The sequence below is a fragment of the Antechinus flavipes genome, chromosome 2 (assembly GCF_016432865.1).
Source record: "Antechinus flavipes isolate AdamAnt ecotype Samford, QLD, Australia chromosome 2, AdamAnt_v2, whole genome shotgun sequence".
NCBI lineage: Eukaryota > Metazoa > Chordata > Mammalia > Dasyuromorphia > Dasyuridae > Antechinus > Antechinus flavipes.
In genome coordinates, this window is record NC_067399.1 from 371,765,232 (window position 1) to 371,785,039 (window position 19,808).

Consider the following 19,808-nt stretch of genomic DNA (forward strand, 5'->3'; position numbering starts at 1 on the left):
TTTCTTTTTTTAAAAATAGCTTTTAAAAAAATTTATACTTTTTAAAAATAAAAAAAAACCCAGTATGAAATGGAGACTCAAATGTTCAATGTACAATTATTTTTTGTGCTCTTCTCTATGCTTGAAAATGATATCATTTTAAATATTTAAGTTAGAAAAATTAAAATAAGTTAATAAAAATTAAAGATAATAAACCAGTCAAAAGCTTATTAGGAAAAATGAAATAAAGGATAGTCATTTATTCTTCCTGGGACTCTGTAATATAAGAGAGTTGGAACAGATCAGAGGTTCTTAATCTTTTTTGTGGCATTGGACCGCTTTGCAGTTTGGTAAAGTATATAGACCTTTTCTTAAGATAGTGCTTTTAAATGTATATAGTAAAATACATAGAAGACCAATTATATTAAAACAAAAATATCAAAATATTTGACTTTTTTAAGAAAGCAAATCCATAGACCACAGTTTAAGATACCTCAATCACCCTAGATTGGAAGGATAAGATCCTTCCACCTGGAGATTCTCTCTTCTACCTTTCTCCTCTTCCCACCCAAATGCACATACAGAAACAGCTTTGATATTTTATGTCCAATATTCTCTCCTAAATTCCTTCCAACTCTAGTGTCCCTCCCATTCTCAGCACCCCCTGTTCAAGACAAAGGCTAGGGCTACACAGATACTCTTTGCAATCACCCTACCTTGAGTGACAAAGTAGCTGCTCCTGCAAGGGCTCCTCCCTGGCTCAGGACATAGCTGAGACTGAACTTATTTCATTCTGGACAAGAGAGGAAAGGTCAGACTGGCCCAAGAGGAGGTGTTATCACCTTTGGACTCAGCAGGGGCCAGAGGCCACAAGTACTTTTTGGGATAAGAGGGCAGAATCTTAGATCTGAACTGGAAGGATCATAATATCATTGCAATTAGAGCTGAAAGTGATCTTAGCTCACAGACTGGAAGAACTAGATAGCAACTGAGAGACTATTTAGTTAGGGTTACCAACTTGGAGTATATCTGAGGGATAGGTGTTGGAGAATACAAAAAACTTGATAGGGTAATACGGGAAATTTTTAATAAATAAACATATGATTCTATATATACATGTGTATGTATGTATATACAGATATATGCTCTATATTTGACATTTTAATCAACATTCCAAAAGTAGTAGTGAAAAAATTTGGAATGGAGAGAAAACAGTGAGGGGGAAGGGTCACCATGTTTTCCCTTTTCGGGAGGAAAAGGATATCCGAAAACGGATGAAGGAAAATTCTTACTGAACAAGACCAAATGAATGAGGTTTGGATACAAAAATCCTTTGCATAATGAGCTAGAAAAAAATCAGTAACAACAACAGCATTTAATCTCTGCAATATCTTGAAACTCCAAACTGATTTCCCATCATTAAAATTACGAAATTTTTGATGTATCCTTAGAGAATCATGCCCCACATCTTATGAAATGTGCTCAAGGCTTTAATTTCATTGAAAATAACTTAATTCTGTGAATCTGGATTCTCAGTCTTGTTCTCATTCAAAGAGAAGGCAGGAAACAAAATGGACGCTGAACATAATTTGCTGGTATCTCTTTCAAAAGTCACACACAACTAACATTTATACAATGTTTAAAGTTTTGGTTGAGTTTTCTAGAGATGAGGAAACAGATTGCAGGAATTTAAGTGACTTTGCTCAAGGTCATATAGTAAGAATATCTGAGGCAAAATTTAAATTCAGGTCTTCTTAATTTCAAGTCAAGCATCTAACCACTGAACCATGTAGATAATTGAGAATAATATAGAATCTCATTTCACTTATTTTTTAAAAAACTATTCTATTTACAAAGAAATGTAAAAACATTTTTACAATGTTATGATACCTAAAAAAGTTATGTGCCAAAGTTTTCTTTATGAAAAATTAATCTATTTAGCTTCTAATATGCCTATGTATAAGTTCTAGAATTTATTTTATATTGAATAGAAAATGTGTGAAAATTTATTGAAAGCCAAGGAGTATGGGACCAAAAAAGGTTAGGATCATTTTTTTCCAGAGGAAGGTAACTGAGATATAGAGAAGGAACACAGCTGGTTTAGTGTCTGAGTCCCACTATGTGTCCAGACCTGCACTAGCTCAAATGTGGAGAGATAGGAAAATGGAAACCTGGACTCTTTTTTTCTTGATCTAAGCATAGTGTAAGAGACAAGGGATACAAAGGAAACAGTAATAGAAAGAATCAGATATTTAAAAAATGTTAACTAAAAGGCTTGCTGGTTTATTCATTGTGGGTGGGACTAAGGGAGAGAGCCTAAAATACAAAAATTTCATAAAGAAATGTAAAAAAAATTTGTTTCAAATGTAACTGGGTTAAAATATTAGATAAGTAAAATTTAAAAATACTTGTGAGAGAACAGAAGGAAGTTCAGGAAGAGAAGAACATGGCAGTTTTATTGTATTGTGATAAGTTTAAAATATACTTTAAAAACTCTATGTAATAGAATCCTAATAGATAATTCATAGATAATTCTTTTCTGTTCTCTATATATTGAAATATTCATGCCTGTAAAGTTCATGATTTTGAAAAAATATATATGTTTTTAAAAGAAGTAGCGCTGGATTTGGAGTCAGAAGACATGGTTTGAATTGTGGCTGTATTTCTCGCTGCTACCTATGTGACTTCAAGTAAGTTACTTAATATTTGGGGGCAGTTTCTTCATCCATAAAATAAACTATGTGGTAGGAATAATATCTAAACATTCTTCCTTCTTACCCATTCCATCCTCACTCCCTTATTGTCTATGCAAGTTAGGTTAATTTTTCTTTAAAAGATATTGAGAGCATCTTCAAGGATTAATTAGCTCAGAATATTTGAAGACTTGGGCCATTGGTATCACTATACTTATCACCTGAGTGCAATACAGTCACAAGAAACTGCAGTCAATCTCTCTGATGCTTGGCTGGCAGACCATCACGGGCAACTCAAAACAAAGGGGAGTTAATTCAGCTGAATCCACTTATGTTATCCTCGTTGAATAACTGTCCCTTGCTATAGCTAAATAGCTTTCTTTTCATTTACTATTGAATGACTTGCAGGTGTTTTATTTAATTCCATCATCAAACCTAAATAAACAGGAGACTAAGCTGAGTTGGGTTTAGCTCAAAAGAGATTAGATAATCTTGGATCTCCTCCAGCTCCAAATCTATGATCCTATTAGATGATCTCTGAAGTCTTTAATTCTAATAAGAGAAAAAGACAGCTCTTGGGCAATTAAGTTTTTAGCTGTGGGGTTTCAATAATCACAACTACAAAAGTTCTGAGACAAGAGAGATCCCTGGGAGGTTGAAACAGTCAGAGACAGCTTCCTGAAAAAAAAAGGGGATGCAATAAGGTTCTAACAGGGAATTAAGAATTGGGAAGAGAGTAAGAAAAAGTATTCCCTGTTAAGGAAATGGCTTGAAAGAGCCTAAGAAACCTCGCCAGTATCTTTGCTAAGAAAATCCCAAAATGAGATCACAAAGAATCGAGCATTGTTGAAATGACTGAACAACAATAACTTTATGTAGCTGTTGTATCAAATGAGATAACATATAAAAAGTGCTTTGCAAACACTGAAATGCTATATGATGGTATTATTATTATTACTACACAACAGGCTTTCAAACACTTTAAGACATCTATTATATTCCTCTAATTCTTTCTCTCCCCTAAGCTAAATATTCCTTATTTCCTTCAACTAATTTTTTAAAATTTTATTTTCTTTTATTTTCTGTCTACATTCTTTGCCTCCCACTTCTTTCTCCATTGAGAAAGGAAGAAAAATAAAACCCCTGTTACAAATACATATAATCAAGCAAAACAAATTCCTGCATTAACTCTGGTCTAAAGATCCATGCCCTTGGTATGATCTTCAAGCTCTTTGCCTTTCTGCCCTCCCTCTTTTGGACATTCTGATGTCTTCCTTTAAGTGTGAAGTATACAACTGAATATAAAACTGCCAAGAGATAGAAGATAAGAGAATGTGCACATCATGTGTCTCTTGATGCTGCCAGTCCAAAGATAGGTCAATTTTTTTTTTTTGCTGTTCTTTCAAGTCATTAATTCATGTTAAATTGACTAAGACTCCTAGCCTTTTTTTTTAAAATAAATTTTATTGACATCTCATTTTTTATATCACTATCATTTAAAGGTATACTACTCCTACTTGCCAGCCTCCCTCAACCTGCAATAATAAACTTTGTTCCCTTCTAACAACAACAACAAAAAATTAAATAGAAAGAAGTAGTGATTGAATCTGAAAGAGCATACACAATTCTGACCTAGTTATCTCTTTGGCTTCCCTACTGTTAAGAATGAGATATCTGTTTCATTCATTATCTGTTCTCCATGATGATTTTTCCCACCTAACTCAAAGTTCCTTTGAGTGCTATTTTTACTTACATGTTGTAGTTGTATTATTAATATTTTAAAATAGTGAGCAGGTTGTTTTCAGAAAAACCTGGAGGGACTTACATGAACCGATACAGAGTGAAATAAGCAGATATATTTCTTTTGAATCTGTTTATTTCACTCTTAATCAGTAATCCCTTGCTTTTTCAAACAAATTGTTCCCTCACCACACCTCCTCTATCTCATTGATCCATCAGCTGATTTTCTGGAAATCCGTGTAGGTATTTGCATTTGTTCTTGTCAGATTTAATTTCTTTAGTTAAATACATTATTCTTACCTGTTGAGATTCCTTTTGAATCCTGAAGCTAAGGAGGCATGGTGGATAGAACACTGGTCCTGAAGTCAGTAGGATCTGAGTTCATAATCTAGCCTTGGACATTTACTAACTATATAGCTCTGAGTAAGTCACTTAAACTCAGTTTTCTCAACTGTAAAATGAGAGTAACAAAAACACCTACTTCCCAGGATTCTTGTGAGGGTTAAATAAGACATTTAGTATAGTGTCTGACACATAGTAGGTACTTTAAAATGTTCTTTTTCTCTCCCTCTCAGTTTTATATCTTTTGTTAATCTGTTAAATGTAACCCATGATATCTGTGCCTACAGCCAAGTTATTGGTAAAAAGTGATAAACAACTTGACAGATCTAGAACCCTCTAATGGAAGCCCCTTTTGACATTGACATAACTATACTCTTAGGGTCCATTTCTCTGGCCATCCCTTAATCTAGCTAAAGCAAAGGCTAGGAGGCCAAAAGGAGTTTTGACTTCCAAATTCTGTCCCTTCCTGCCTCCTTTCTCCCCTTTCCTGAGACGGTAAGCAGTTTGATATAGATTATACATGTACAATCATGTAAAACATTAAAACATTTCTATCTTAGTCATTTTGTGAAAGAAAATTCAAGAAAAAGAGAGAGAGAGGAGGAGAGAGAGACACAAAGACAGACAGAGACAGAGGCAAAGAGAAGAGAGAGGCAGAGAGATAGACAGAGAGAGACACAGGGACAGAGAGAGACAGAGACAGACAGAGATACACACAGAGACAGAGACACAGAAAAAGACACAGAGACAGAGACACATAGACAGAGACAGGGACAGAGACAGAGATAGAAAAGAGAGACAGAGACAGAGATAAAATCAAAGAGATACAGAAACACAGAGACAGAGAAACAGAGAAAAGAAAATGAAAATAGTATGCTGGAGCTGTAGTCAGACTTTATCAATTCTTTTTTTTTTTTTTTTTTGGAGGTGGATAGCATATTTCATCGTGAATGCTTTGAGACTGTCCTTTTGTATTGCTGAGAATAGCTAAGTCATTCTCAGTTGATCATTACATAATATTGCTGTTACAATGTACAATGTGCTCATGGTTTTGCTTACTTCAATCTATATCAATTCATATAAATCTCTCCAGTTTTTTCCAAAACCATCCTGCACCATTTTTTAAAATATCACAATATTATTCCTTTCCAATCAAATACCACAACTTGTTCAACCATTCCCCAATTGATGAGCAATCTCTCAATTTTTTAATTCTCTGCTGCCACAAAAAATGCTGCCATATATATATATATATATATATATATATGTCAATTTTTCCTTTTTCTTTGATTTCATTGATTACAGACCCAGTAGAGGTATTGCTAGATATGCAAAGGGTATGCACAGTTTTATGGCCCTTTGAACACAGTTCTAAATTGCTCTTCAGAATGGTTGGATAAGCTCACAAATCTAGCAACAGTGCATTTGCGTCCCAGTTTTCCCACTTCTCTTGACGCTTATCAGTTTTCTTTTCTGTCAAATTAGCAATCTGATAAGTACCTACATTTTCAAAGAAACCTTTTAGCTCTAAATCCTATGATAAATATCTACATTTTCAAAGAAATGTTTTAGTTCTAAATCCTATGATCCCATAAATCCCATACTCTCTGTATTCATCTGTGACCTCCCTTTCTCCCAAATGCCATCCTCCTGCACTGAGACTTTTACTGTTGGCAGGAGAGTGAAGGGCAGACTATGTCCCATGTCTTGTGTCTCAAAGCAGGAAAAGAACTTGTAGCTGGAACTCATTTTTAAAAAACCTTTGAGGGTAAGGAGTTATTGATCCTGCCCCTCCCCTATACCTGTGTAGCTGGGGGTTTCTAAAAGTCCAGTATAGTCAGTCCAGATCTAGCCCTGGCGGCAGCTCTGATTAATAATGATAAATGCTTTCTATTAATATGCACCACCTTAAGGGGCAGGGCTGTTGTTGAAAGGGGAGAGAATGCCATCAGCCCAACCCTGCAACTGTTAGTATCCTGAACTTTGTTCCAAACCCACAAAATTGTTGACTTAGGAATAATGGAAAGTCCCGAGCACTTCAGAGCAGGCCTCAGCCCTTTTAAGCAAGAATATTACAGCAGACTGGTCTCTCTCTGTCTCTAGTCTTTCCCTTCTCCAATTAATTTAACCCAATACTTTCTAATAAGCTTTTATTAAATGCCTATTATGTGTGGGGCATTATACTAAGCCCTGAAGATCCAGGGACAAGACAAATAGTGCCTGTTGTTAAGGAACTTACATTCTATTGGGGGGGTGGAATGTGTAAAATATATATAAATATGAATGAGGAGGCGAGAAGGAGAGGAATTGAGGAGAAAGAAAACACTAATGAGAAAAGGGATCAGAAAGGTTTCCCAAAGTAGGGGGAAGAGGAGCTGAATCTTGAAGGAGCATAGAGATTCTCAGAGGTGGAAGCAAATAGAAAATGGAGGTGGCCAATGGAAGGCTGAATTCCAGGAAAAAAGTCATTTTGACTCAAGTCATGGAGGATCTCATGGGGAGTAATATGAAATAGATCTACAAAGGGAGGCTGGAGGTATAAAGTAAAGAGTTTGAGAAGAGGATTAGTGACAATATGTGATTATTCAATCATGTCTTTATGATCCCATTTGTGGTTCAAACACAAATCAAGACATCACTTATGATATCATTGGTCCTCTTCAAAAATGCAGGATGAATTATCATTCACAAGATTATCACAAGAAGTGATAAGATCAGATCTATACTTTAGTAAGCTTATTTTGGTTACTCTGTGAAAGAGCAGAAGAGTTTATTAGAGGAAAGCCTAAAAGTTGAGAATCCAGTTAGCTATCTGTGTCAATACTCAAACTGAGAAATAATGAGTGCCTGAGCTGAGGTGGGGACCTATATAAGTATTTAGGAAATACATGTTAGAGATGTTTTGGAGGCAGTATTAACAAGAGTAGGCAACTCTTGTTTGGTAGTTTGGTAGTAAAGGGACAGGATAGAAACTGGAAGGAAGGTATTAACCTTAAAGAAATAGGGAAGTACTGTATAATGAGAAGAGGGTATGGAAGGGAATGAATTTCATTTTGGACATTTTAAATTTGATGGGCTTCTAGGATATTCAAGTTGGAGATGTCCAATAGGCAATTGATGTAGGGCTGGAGCTCAGGAGAAAGACCACATGAAAGACTATATAGGTAAAGTCACCAAGAGTAGGAATATAGGGAAAGAGCAGAAAAGAGCCCATAATAGCTCCTTGAGGCACAGGGATTAGGAGAGCAGACATGAAGTAGATTTGGCAAAGGAAAATAAATCAGCTGCCTGTACTATCTTTATGAAGCCTAACATATCAATCTTCATTAGCTTCTTGTTGCTTTTAAGCTAAAATCCAAAGCTAGCTTCACCTTAGCTGTCACTGCCTCCCCATCAAACATCACCTCACCCTTCTAGTCACCCAGCTCATGCTTCTTTCTCTGGTTTCTTTGATTCTTTAGCCAGACTGACCAAAGTACTGATCCTAAGCAGTCTGGCCTGATTAGCAATCAACAATCTAGAATTGAGTGCTAATTGAAAAGTGACATTTACCTAGCTGTGGGATTGTGGAGAAAAATCATCTTGATTTGAGATGGAGTTTCCTTGACTATAAAATGATGATAATAATTACACATCCTACCTATAAGAGCTAAACTTCAAACCTAAGAAGAAAATGTCTTATTAACCTTAGATTAATATGGAAATGGCATTTATTGCTATTATTTGTCGTAATTAGCCCCTTCTTCCTGGGATCCTTTCCTATACCCCTCCTTTTCCACTATCTGAATTCTAGTTGTCTTTTAGTCCTAGCTCAGAGGTTATCTCTTCCTAGAAACCATAGTTTATCCTCTTAGCCAGAAAGTAGATCCTCCTTCTAAGATCTTCTAAGACAGAAGAAACTTGCCCTCAGAAATTCAGACTTTGGAGCCCTCATACCTCTCACTAGGAAAAGAACTTCCTAGGCTCCTATCTCACTCTATCCCATACTGGGTATTACTCCTTGGCTCCATCTGGACTCTCCTTAAATCTTCTTTGTTAGGCTTGTTTCACTTCCTTACTATAGAAATAACCTACTGCTCTCCCTCTTCCCCTCTCCCTACCTGGCCCCTCTCCCAACTTGGGAGTTTCTGAACTCATCAGTTTCTGAAGTACAATTATAATTTCTCCAAAGATGCCTTACATCTAAATATCTAGCTCTATTCTACTTCCAAAGCCTTAGGCCCTCATGATTTAGAACTAGATTTAGTTCTGTAGGCATCTCAAATTCAACATATCCAAAATTTCTATTTTAATTCCCTAAATCCACCCTTCTTTCTAATTTCTCTCCTTCTCTTGAGGACTTCCTTATCCTTTTATTTGCCCAAGTTCACAACTTCAGAATAATCCTCATCTTCTCACTCTCATCACTCATTTTGTTCAGTCACTAGCCATATCATGTCATTAGTATTTCCAGAACATCTCTCACTTCCATCTCCTTTTCTCCACTCAAACAATCACCTCCTTAAGCTTAGGTTTTCATCACCTCTTCTCTGGACTTTTGCAATAACATCTTTTTTTCTGTCCAATCCATCCTCCAAACAGTTGCCAAATTAATATGTAAAGTACTTCACAAGCCTTGAAGTATTATAAAATGTTATATTTTATATATAATATACATAATTATATATATACATATATATATAATATTATTAATTTTGTCTCCAAAACTTGGGTCTGGCCATGTCAATTTCCTGCTTAAGAAATACTAGTGGTATTTAATAGTCTCTAGGATTCAGTTCAAGCCACTTTGCTTGACATTTAGATATTTTCCCAATCTTTGGGAAGGCAAGACTGCTTTTCCAGTCTTGTTATATATTTATTCACCTTCACACATTCTTCAGTTCTGCCAGACTTAGCTTGAATTTCCTCACACTTGACATTCTATCTTCCATTTCTGTGTATGCATTACACACACACACACACACACACACACACACACACACACAAACATGAGTGGACATTTTATTTCCCCAAAGAAGTATGATCTCCTCTAAAGAAGATATTTTCTTTTTCTCTTGCAGCCTTGTTGTTTAGTATAGTGCATGGAATATGAGAGGTGCTTAATTGTTGATTGGTTAACATCTCTGAGCTTTGGGACTATGGTTTCATCTTCCCTGTTTCTCTTATAATGTGACATAATATAGGACCATACATACAGTAGGTGCTCAGGAGATACATCTGCTTTCCTGCTAGACATCATGATTTACTGACGACCAATGGACCAATTCACAGAATGAAAAGAGTTTGATGGTTTCCTCTATCTTGGCCATAGCATAGCTTACCCTAGCACAGGTGCACTGTAGGTGCTCAAGGAAGATTTATGCTTGTCAGATGGACATAATGATACGGTGACAGACTGACAGATTGATAGACTGACTATTAGAGTGATAGGCTGATGGATTGAAAATTAATAGATTGATAGATTGATGCTGACAGACTGATGAATTGATCATACCAAAAGCAGGAAGCTCATGGCAGCTCTTAAAGCAGAGATAGGCAAATGGCCTTGGATCAAGTCTCATCATTAGTGAAGCAGGGGGATCTCTCTTTTCCCCATTACTTCCCAGAGGCCTCTCTAGTAATTGTTCTTCTATTTTCTTCCTTCCCCCCTTTTCCAGGCTGTCTTAGGCCTGCCAGTGACCCTTCCTAGTTTTTCCAGAGTCTCTAGGGAGGTTAGATTAAGTCTGAAGGGGAGGGTCTGAGCTTATAGTTTCTGAGGAAACTTGTTTGTGGTAGGAGTGGATGGGGAGTGTGGAATTTATGAGAGGAGTCTGGGAGAGAGGCCATGGTCCTGGGGAGAGAAGGGTTGATATATGGTAAGATCTAAGACAAAGCTGAGTTGGAGCGTTGTGTGTGTGTGTGTGTGTGTGTGTGTGTGTGTGTGTGTGTGTGTGTGTGTAGTTTAACACCAAAAGGGGACTGGGTGGAAATTCCCAATGCTATGTGAACTGTTGTGGGCTGGCAGCCAGGCCCATGCTGTTGGACATGAGATCATAAACCAGTGGCAAGACTTGGCCCCGAGACAGCATTCACCTGGATCTCTTCTTTCTGCTTTATCTTTGGCTTTGGGGATGAGGTGAGGCTTTGAGGCCTTGAAAGATCCCAGCCCTATTTCTCCTTCCTCCTCTCCCCCATCTCATTCTTCTTTTACTTCCATTTGAGTGGAAAATGGTACCAGAGGAAAAGAATCAGGAGATTGAGATTCTCTGTCTTCTTTCTCCTCCTTCTCCTCTTGCTCCTTCTCTTCCACTTCCTCCTCTTTTTCATTCTCCTTCTCTTTCACCTCTTCCTCTTCTTCATCCTCCTTCCTTTCCTTCTTCTCCTCCTCCTTCTTCTTCCTCTCCTCCTTCTTTTCCTCCTCTTCCTCCTTCCCCTTCTTCCTCTTCTTTCTTCTTTTTAAACAAGGAGCTTATGTTATCAGAGTTATAGCAATCACTTAAACTACCAATTAAAAATAGCATTTATTGCATTTTTATGATAAAACTATCTGAGTTTTCAAAGAATTTTTTGTTTTTGTTTCTTTTTTCATATATTCCCATATGAATCATAGTGGGAGCAAAAAATCAAAACAAAAGGGACAAACTCCAATAAAGAAGAAAAAAGAAGGGAAAAAAAGGTAAAAATTGTGTGCTTTGATCCTCATTCAGCCTTTATAGTGCTCTCTTTGGATGCAGATGTAATTTCCCATCCAAAGTTTTTTGGAATTGCCTTAGATCACTGAATTGCTGAGAAGAGCTAAGTCTATCATACTTGATCATAGTCTTGCTGTTGCTGTGCACAATGTTCTTTTGGTTCTTCTCATTTCATACAGCTTCAGTTCATTTAAGTCTTTCCAGGCTTTTCTGAAATCATCCTGCTCATTGTTTCTTATAAAACAATAATATTCCATTATTTTCATAATACTTATTCAGCCATTCCCCAATTGATGGACAACTACTCATTTTCCAGTTCTTTGACTTGGCTGTTTCTTAGCTTTATGATCCTGAACCAAATGTTTAATCTCTCCTGGCTTGTTTCCTCTAATATAAAATGAGGATAATATCTTCATAACTTGCCTCACACACTGTTGTATATAAACTGGTTTTTAAAACTCAAAATAATAAATTTAGGAGCTGCTATGTTCTTAGAAAATCTAAGACCCATCTGGATTTCCTCTTAGGGACAGCCAGATAGTACAGTGAATAAAGCACCTGGAGCACCTGACCTCTGAAAGACGAGTTCAAATCCCACTTCAAATATATATTAGCTGTGTGATCCTGGGCAAGTCACTTTGCCTTAGTTTCCTCATCTATAAAATGGGAATCCTAATAGTTCTTAACTCTCAGAATTGTAAGAATCAAATCTTCAAAATCAAAAAATCAAATTTGGATAATAATTATAAAGTGATTAACACTATGCCTGCCCAGAACGTAGTGAGCTAACATATTAAATATTAACTATTGTTATTTTACTATTAGTATGGAGTTTGGGTTTTTTTTTTCCTTTGGATCTCCAGTAGTTTGTACATTGTCTGGCAAATTAAATAAATACTTAATAAATGCTTGCTAATTGACTGACAAGTTAAAAAAGAGTAAAAAGACTTGAGCTAGAAATAGGATTTCTTCATTAACTTGCTGAGTATAAGGTTTGTAGGATAGGTCTTTTTAAATCTAAGAGAGAACTGTGATAACTGAATACCTCTTTTCTTCTTGTTTTATCTCTTTTATGCAAAATGCAGCAAAAAGGAGCACTGAGAATAGGGTTCTATTCAGTCTTAAAGATTTTAAGGAAAGTATTCTCTGAGAAGAATCCATCCCACATCCTCACATTCTCTCTGATCATGTCAGAGGTATTGTTCTGGAACCAGTGCATACCTATTATTAATTTTTCTTGACGTGAACACACACCTCAGAAACCAGCAAATGTTACAAATTAGGACTTGATTTATTGTTTCTAAACTTAAGAAAGTTATGAAGAAAATGTTAATAACTAAAAGCAGAAAGAGTTCCTGAGAAAGTCTCATGGTAGCCAAATAGCCAGAGAATAGGATCCTTGGGAGCCTTGGAGAATGACTGGAGGCAACAACACAATAACCAGTAATTAGCAAATGACAATAGCACTTGGATCCAGACAACTTCTGGCCTAAAGGCTTTACGGCTTCCTAACACCAGTTGAGAACCTCAGAGCTTCAAATAGTAGAACAAAAATCCAGGTGACCCAGAGAGAGAGAGACCACACAGTGCCAACCACTTCACCTACAAGTGCAGAAGGAGACAGAGAGCCTGGCCCTGAAATAAAACTTCAATTTATGAATCAAAGTGGAAGATACAGGTAAATCAAAGAAAACACTGAAAAGTATCAAAATTATTGCAGATTCAAATCCATTAGTGTAAACTATAATAGCTATAAGCAGAGAGTCAAATTAAAAATGGGTTGTCCACAGGAATGATATAAATATCTCAAAAAAATAAAAAGATAAAAAATGAAATGAAAATTCTGAAGAAAAGAACCAAAAAGAAACTGAATCACTTAGAAGAGAAAGTGATAAGAATTCCCCCAAATTAGAATAAACCAATCATAAATCAATAGTTCCATAAATAGTAAAAAAAATTCAAACAAAATAAAAAGATTGAAAAAGTAGAAGATGGTGAGATATCTGATATATAAAAAAAAAATTGACCTGGAAAATAGATATTTAACAATCAATAGATTTTCACAAACAAATTAATACAGTCAAAATTAGAAGGAAAACAGGAAATGGGAAATATTTTACAAGTTTCTTTACTAAAGGTCTTATTTTCTAATATATAAATTGAGCTAAATTTATAAAAAATATATGTTATTTGTCAATTGATAAGGAGTCAAAAGATATGAATAAGGTAGTGTTCAGAAGAAAAAAATCAAAGCTATAAAATAGTCATGTAAAAAAATGTTCTAACATTACTGCTCAGAGAAATACAAATGAAAATAACTCTGCAGTACCATCTCACACTACCAGATGGATAACATGACAGAAAAGAAAAACAATAAATGCTAGAGTGGATGCAGAAAAATTGGGACAATGATTCATTGTTGGTGAAGCTATAGACTAGTCTCTGTATTCTGAAAAACAATTTGAAATTATGTCCAAAGGGGTATAAAACTGCATAACTTTTAACTCAGCAATACCACTATTAGGTCTATATCCTGAATAGATCAAAGATAGAAGAAAAAGACATATGTGCATAAAAATATTTATGGCAGGTCTTACAGAATTGGAAATGAGGGGATGTCCATCAATTGGGGAATGGCTGAACAAGTTGTGGTATATGTTTGTAATGGAACTCTATTATGCTATAAAGATAATGAGCAGATTGATTTCAGAAAAATCTGGAATGACTAATATGAATTGATGCAAAGTGAAGCGAGCAGAACCAGGAGATTACTGTATACAAAAATAGCAATATTGTAACAATGATCTACTGTGAAAGACTTAACTACTCTGATCAAGACAACTATCAAAAACAATTCCAAATTTCCTATAGTGAAAAATGCTCTGTCTAGAGAGAGGATTGGTGAACTATGAGTGCAGACTGAAATATACTTTAAGAAAAAAACACTTTCTATTGGTTTTGTGCATGTGTTTTCTTTTGCAATATGGATAGTGTGTAAATATGTTTTGTATGACTTCACATGTAATCACATAATAATTTACACATAAGTGATCTCATATTTACACATAATCAATGCTTTTATTGCTTATCTTCTCAAGGAATGGTAAAGAGAAGGAAGAGAACTTGGAACTCAAAAAATTTTTTAAATGAATACAATTCTTTTATGTGTAAATGAGAAATAATGAAAAAATAAAAATATGATTTAAAAAGTAATTGGATTCCTTTAAAACTATGTCTATTTCCCAAAATTCTTGGATACTATATTTCAAGAAATGAATGCTATCCAGAACTATTAGAACTAAAAGATAAAAAGGAGAGAGAAAATACCTGTCACCTCCTGAAAGAACTTCCAAAAGGAACAGTCCCAGGAATGATATTAGGTAAAATTTAGAACTCTCACGTCAAAGAAAAAGTACTACAAGAATCCAGAAAGAAGTAATCCAAGTACCAAGGCCTTACAATCAATATCACATAAGACCTATCAGTTTCTGCCATAAAGGAGCAAAGAGATTAGACTACAATACTCTGAAAGACAAAAAGACAGAGGCTTATAATCAAGGAAAAAACTTTCTTTATAAAACTAAGTATAATCCAATGAGAGAAAGGAGGGAAATGGATCTTTAACATAATAGAGGAGTTTCAAGCATTTCTGATAACCAAAGTTAAGCAGGAATCATGAGAAATTAGAAAAGCCTAGAAAGATAAATTTGTATGAAAAATTAAAAGGAGTTGTATGATGTTGTAGTGCTGATATTTTAATAAGGAAAGAAGAAATAAGTTTCTCTTTGGAATTTTAATGTCTTCAAAGTGTATTAAAGTAATTGAATAAGAAAAAGAGAGGACTTATGGGTGGATTTGGTTATGTTAGGAGGCATTGAAGAGGGAAAATAGAAAGGAATGCATAAAGAAGAATATGCCATGTAGAAAGGGAAAAAAGAAGGGACTGTCACTTAGGATTTCTTATAATTGGGCTGAAGGAGAAGAAACATATATAACCATGGTAGAAGGGGTAAAGGAAGTTGGCATCAGATGAATTTTGCTTTTATCTCAATAGACAATGGAGCATTCAATGCAACTATATACACACATGCTAAGAATTTAATGTAGAAATAGGTTAGACTCACTAGGGGGAAAAAAAAGGGATAAAGTGAAGAGAGAAAATGACAACCAAGAGGAACAATCATGAGCAAAATGCACTTTCTAATGTTAAAGGGGAGAGTAAAAGGAGAGAAGAGAAAAGAATTAGAATCTGAAGAGGTATTTTAGAGTTATTCTTGGCCATACGAGGAATAGCTGAGCAAATCTAAGGAATGGTTGAATGAATTGTATACAATAAATTCTCAAAGAGAAAACTTCAGAGAATATTGGGTAGTGTGATTCACACAAAGAAGCAAACAAAATCAGGAGAACAATTTGGATAAGGACAGTAATGTTATTTTAAAAGATAATTTTGAAAAATTTAAGAACTTTATCAAAATAGTGACCAACAATGTCTTAAGAGGATCTATGATAAAGTATGTTATCCATGTACTAAGATAGTGATGATGGAAACCAGATGCAGAGACATGAATTTTTGGACATAGATTCTATATGAATTCATTTTTCTTTGATTGTGCTTACTTGTTAAAAAGTTTTTGTTTTTCTTTCATTTAATGTAAGGAAGAGAGGCTAAATTTAAGATAAAAAATTAGTAATAATGTAATTTTCTACCACCACCACCAAAAAAGAGATCCATTAAAAATCTTCTTAAAAATTCACAGAACAGAAGGCAATTTGGAAGAAAGCATAGATAAGTAAGACAATTTTGAAAGCAGCTTATTTTATATATGTGTGTGTGTATATATATATATATATATATTTTTTTTTTAAAAGCAAGCTGTGTGAAATAGATTCACTATTATACTGAGAGTTCTCATTTTTCTATGTGAATGGAAATGTTTTTTCATGTTTACATTCAGAATAATTTTATATTAATATTAATAGCTAAGTAGAGGCTGTATGGTTTAGTAAATGGCATAGTAGACCAGGAGTCAAGAAGACCCCAAGTTTAAACCCCACAAGTTAACACTTATTAATGTAGAATCCTGAGCAAATCATTTTACTTGTCTATTCTCAATTACCTCATCTTTAAAATAAAAATTGGACTCACTAGTCTCTAAAATCCTTTTCAGCTTAAAAAAATACTTTTCTTACAACAACCTTGCGAAGCAGGTAATACAAAAATTATTATTATTTTATAGATGAAGAAATGGAGCCTAGGGAATAGAAAGGGAAAGTTTCTCATCATAGAAAATTAGTGAGTGTTTTTAACTTCCAAATCAGACTTTTTCCCTTCCAGAATATTGTCCTACCTCTCCATGAAGATCATATCCTCCAGGAAGATTCCTTGTCCATTCCTATACTCAGTGACCACCGATGTCTCCTAAACTCCTATAGAGCTGATTTAGGCATTTCATAAGCTCATATATTTAGAACTGGAACATAACCACTTAGACATCATCAGGTTTCATTTTATAGATAAAGAAATGGAGGCACAGAAAGGGTAAGTTACATAAGTATTAAGTATCTAAAATTGGATTTGAACTTAGTCTTCTTGATTATTGACTGAGAAACTGGGTGCCACAGTGGATAGAGTACTGAGTCTAAGACTCATTTTCTTAAATTCAAATCTGGACAATTACCAGCTGTGTAACCTCGGGCAAATCACTTAAATCCTATTTGCCTCAGTTTCCTCATCGGTAAAATGAGCTGAAGAAAGAAAAAGCAAGCCACTCCAGTATCTTTGCCAAGAAAACCCCAAATGGGATCACAAATCAGATACAACTGGTTTGAACTTCTGGATTCCAAGTCCCTTGTTTTATACACTACTCCACATTGAATACCTCAGTGCACTATATCTAATATGACTTGTAAGTAAGTCTCCCCACCAAGATCAACAAAAGACATTAACTGAGCTCCTGCTTTGTTCAGGTCCCTGTAGTCACTGTTTGGGATACAGAGACAGAAACTACATAGATATTACTCTCAGAAAGCAGATAATCAAATTGGGTAAATACCACATTTACATAGTTAAATAAAATGCAACATGTAATGTGACTAGGGCAAAGGAAAGGTCCAGATAAAATTGTCTAGAAAGAAGAGAGGAAAGAAAAGAGGGAGGAATCAGGTAATATTTCCTGGAAGAGGGGGCACCTAAACCAAATTTCTTGTCTGCTTCCTTTAGAAACAGATTCCTGAATCTGTCATTCAAGGTTCCCACTAACTTTCAGGGATGATTTACAAAAACATAGATTCCCAAGCCTAGGAGGAACTTTAGAAATAATCTAGTCCAAATCTTTCCAGACATATAAAATAAATCATCCGACATTTATTAAGCACCTTAACCCTCCTTGTCCTACCTCCTACACCCATTCACATGAATGTGATTGCCAGCGCCTGGTGATAGCAGTTCAGGCTGGCTACCAGCTCTGTGATGGAAACAAGGAAAATAACTGACAAATCTCTAGATGCCAAAGAGATGCCTTCTCCACTTTCATTCCCTCACACACTCACACCTACCTAGAAGAATTATAATGTACCTATGAGCTCTAGAAAGTCGGACTGGAACAGCTGTTCATCTTCTTGGCCCTATGTGGTTTGGCAGCCAGCCCTGAGATGAGAAGTCTTCAATGACCAGTAACTGGAATTGTTCTCCTTCTTTCCTGCCCTTCCTTTCTGTGTCTGCTTCCTCCTCCTCCTCTCTCTAGCTCTTTTTGTTTGTTTCTACCTCTTTCAGTCTATTTCTGTTTCTCCAGATGCTTTCACTTTCCAAAGTGAAAGTAAACAGAGGAAATGCTGCAATTTCTTTGCCCTTTGTCTTAGCTTATTCCAAGGGGGGATTTTTAATTCCTAAAAGTAAGAATCAAATTATCCTTGGAAAAATTTGGAGTTACAAGATCTTAGATTTAAAGTTATAAAGACCAAGTATTCCTCTCCCACAATTTTACAGATGAGGAAACTGAGACTCTAGGACTCATTTAAGTGACTTGCAAAGATCAGAATGAACAAGTGAATGAAAAAGCATTTGTTTGTTCGGTTGCATTTGACTCTTCATGACCTTTTTTGGGGTTTTATTGAAAAATATGTTGGAGTTGTTTGCCAATTCCTTTTCTAGCTCATTTTACAGATGAGGAAACTAAAGCAAAAAGTTAAGTGATTTGTCCAGGATCACATAGCTAGTAGGTGTCCAAGTTTGGATTTGAAATCAGAAAGATGGGTTTATCCTCTATTACGGCCCCACGGGCCAGATGCAGCAACTGAGGACAATTATTCCCCTCACCCAGGGTTAGGAAGTTTCTTTATTTAAAAGCCCACAAAACAAAGTTTTTGTTTTTCCTATAGTCCGGCCCTCCAACAGTCTGAGGGACAGTGAACTGGCCCCCTATTTAAAAAGTTTGAGGACCCCTGCACTATGCTATCTAGCTGTGCAGAAAATAGTTTAGGAATCATCTATTATAAAGCATTCATATAGCAAGCATTTAAAGAGTTAAAAAAATATCAAAATGTTGGAGTTTGGAGTATTCTCAGAAGCTGAGATCTAGGGTTTTTTTGTTGTTGTTGTTTGTTTTTGTTGTTGTTGTTGTTTTTTTACTTCCCTTGCTCACTACTAGAATCCCCTAACAGGATGGATTATTTCCTTTTTTTTTTTTTTTTTTTTTTTTTTTTTAAGATTTTACAGTTTCATGTAAAAACAATTTTTAACATTCATTTCTTTAAAATTTTGAGTTCCAAACTGGAAAATAGTAGGCAGAAACTAGGCATTGATCAACATTTAACACTCCATACCAACATAAATGTTTGTGGCATCCCTTTTTGTAGTGGCAAAGGAATTGGAAATTGAGTGGATGCCTACCTGTTGGGGAATGGCTCTCAATAAGTGGCTGAATGGGGAATGGATGAAACAGCAAATCATAGACACAATCATTTCATCCAAGAGAATAACAATAATGAGGCAACAAAGCAAAATTTGTGGAATACAGCCAAAGTGGTTGTAAGGGAAAATTTAATATCTCTATATGCTTATTATATAAAATAGAGAGAGAGAAGATTAATGAATTGGGCTTGCAACTAAAAAACTAGAAAAAGAACAAATTAAAAACTCTCAATTAAATACCAGATTTGAAATTCTGAAAATAAAAGGGGAGATTAATAAAACTGAAAAATCAGAATATTATTGAATTAATACATAAAACTAAGAGTTGGTTTTATGAAAAAACCAACAAAATAGTTAAACCTTTAGTTAATTTGATTAGAAAAAGGAAAGAAGAAAATCAAATTGTGTGTCTCAAAAATGAAATAATAGAACTTTCCACCAATGAAGAGGAAATTAGGGCAATAATTAAGA

The 19,808-nt window shown here is 35.1% G+C and overlaps 1 protein-coding gene across 1 annotated transcript in view; it reads right to left on the minus strand.

Moving 5' to 3' along the window:
• Positions 1-18,190, minus strand: part of EXOC3L4 (exocyst complex component 3 like 4) — a 71,326-nt gene extending 53,136 nt beyond the window's left edge. The window contains exon 1 of the mRNA XM_051973690.1: positions 17,984-18,190. The gene's annotated coding sequence lies outside the window, so the exon portion shown is untranslated. The remainder of the gene's footprint in view (positions 1-17,983) is intronic.
• Between the last annotated feature and the right edge of the window lie 1,618 nt (positions 18,191-19,808).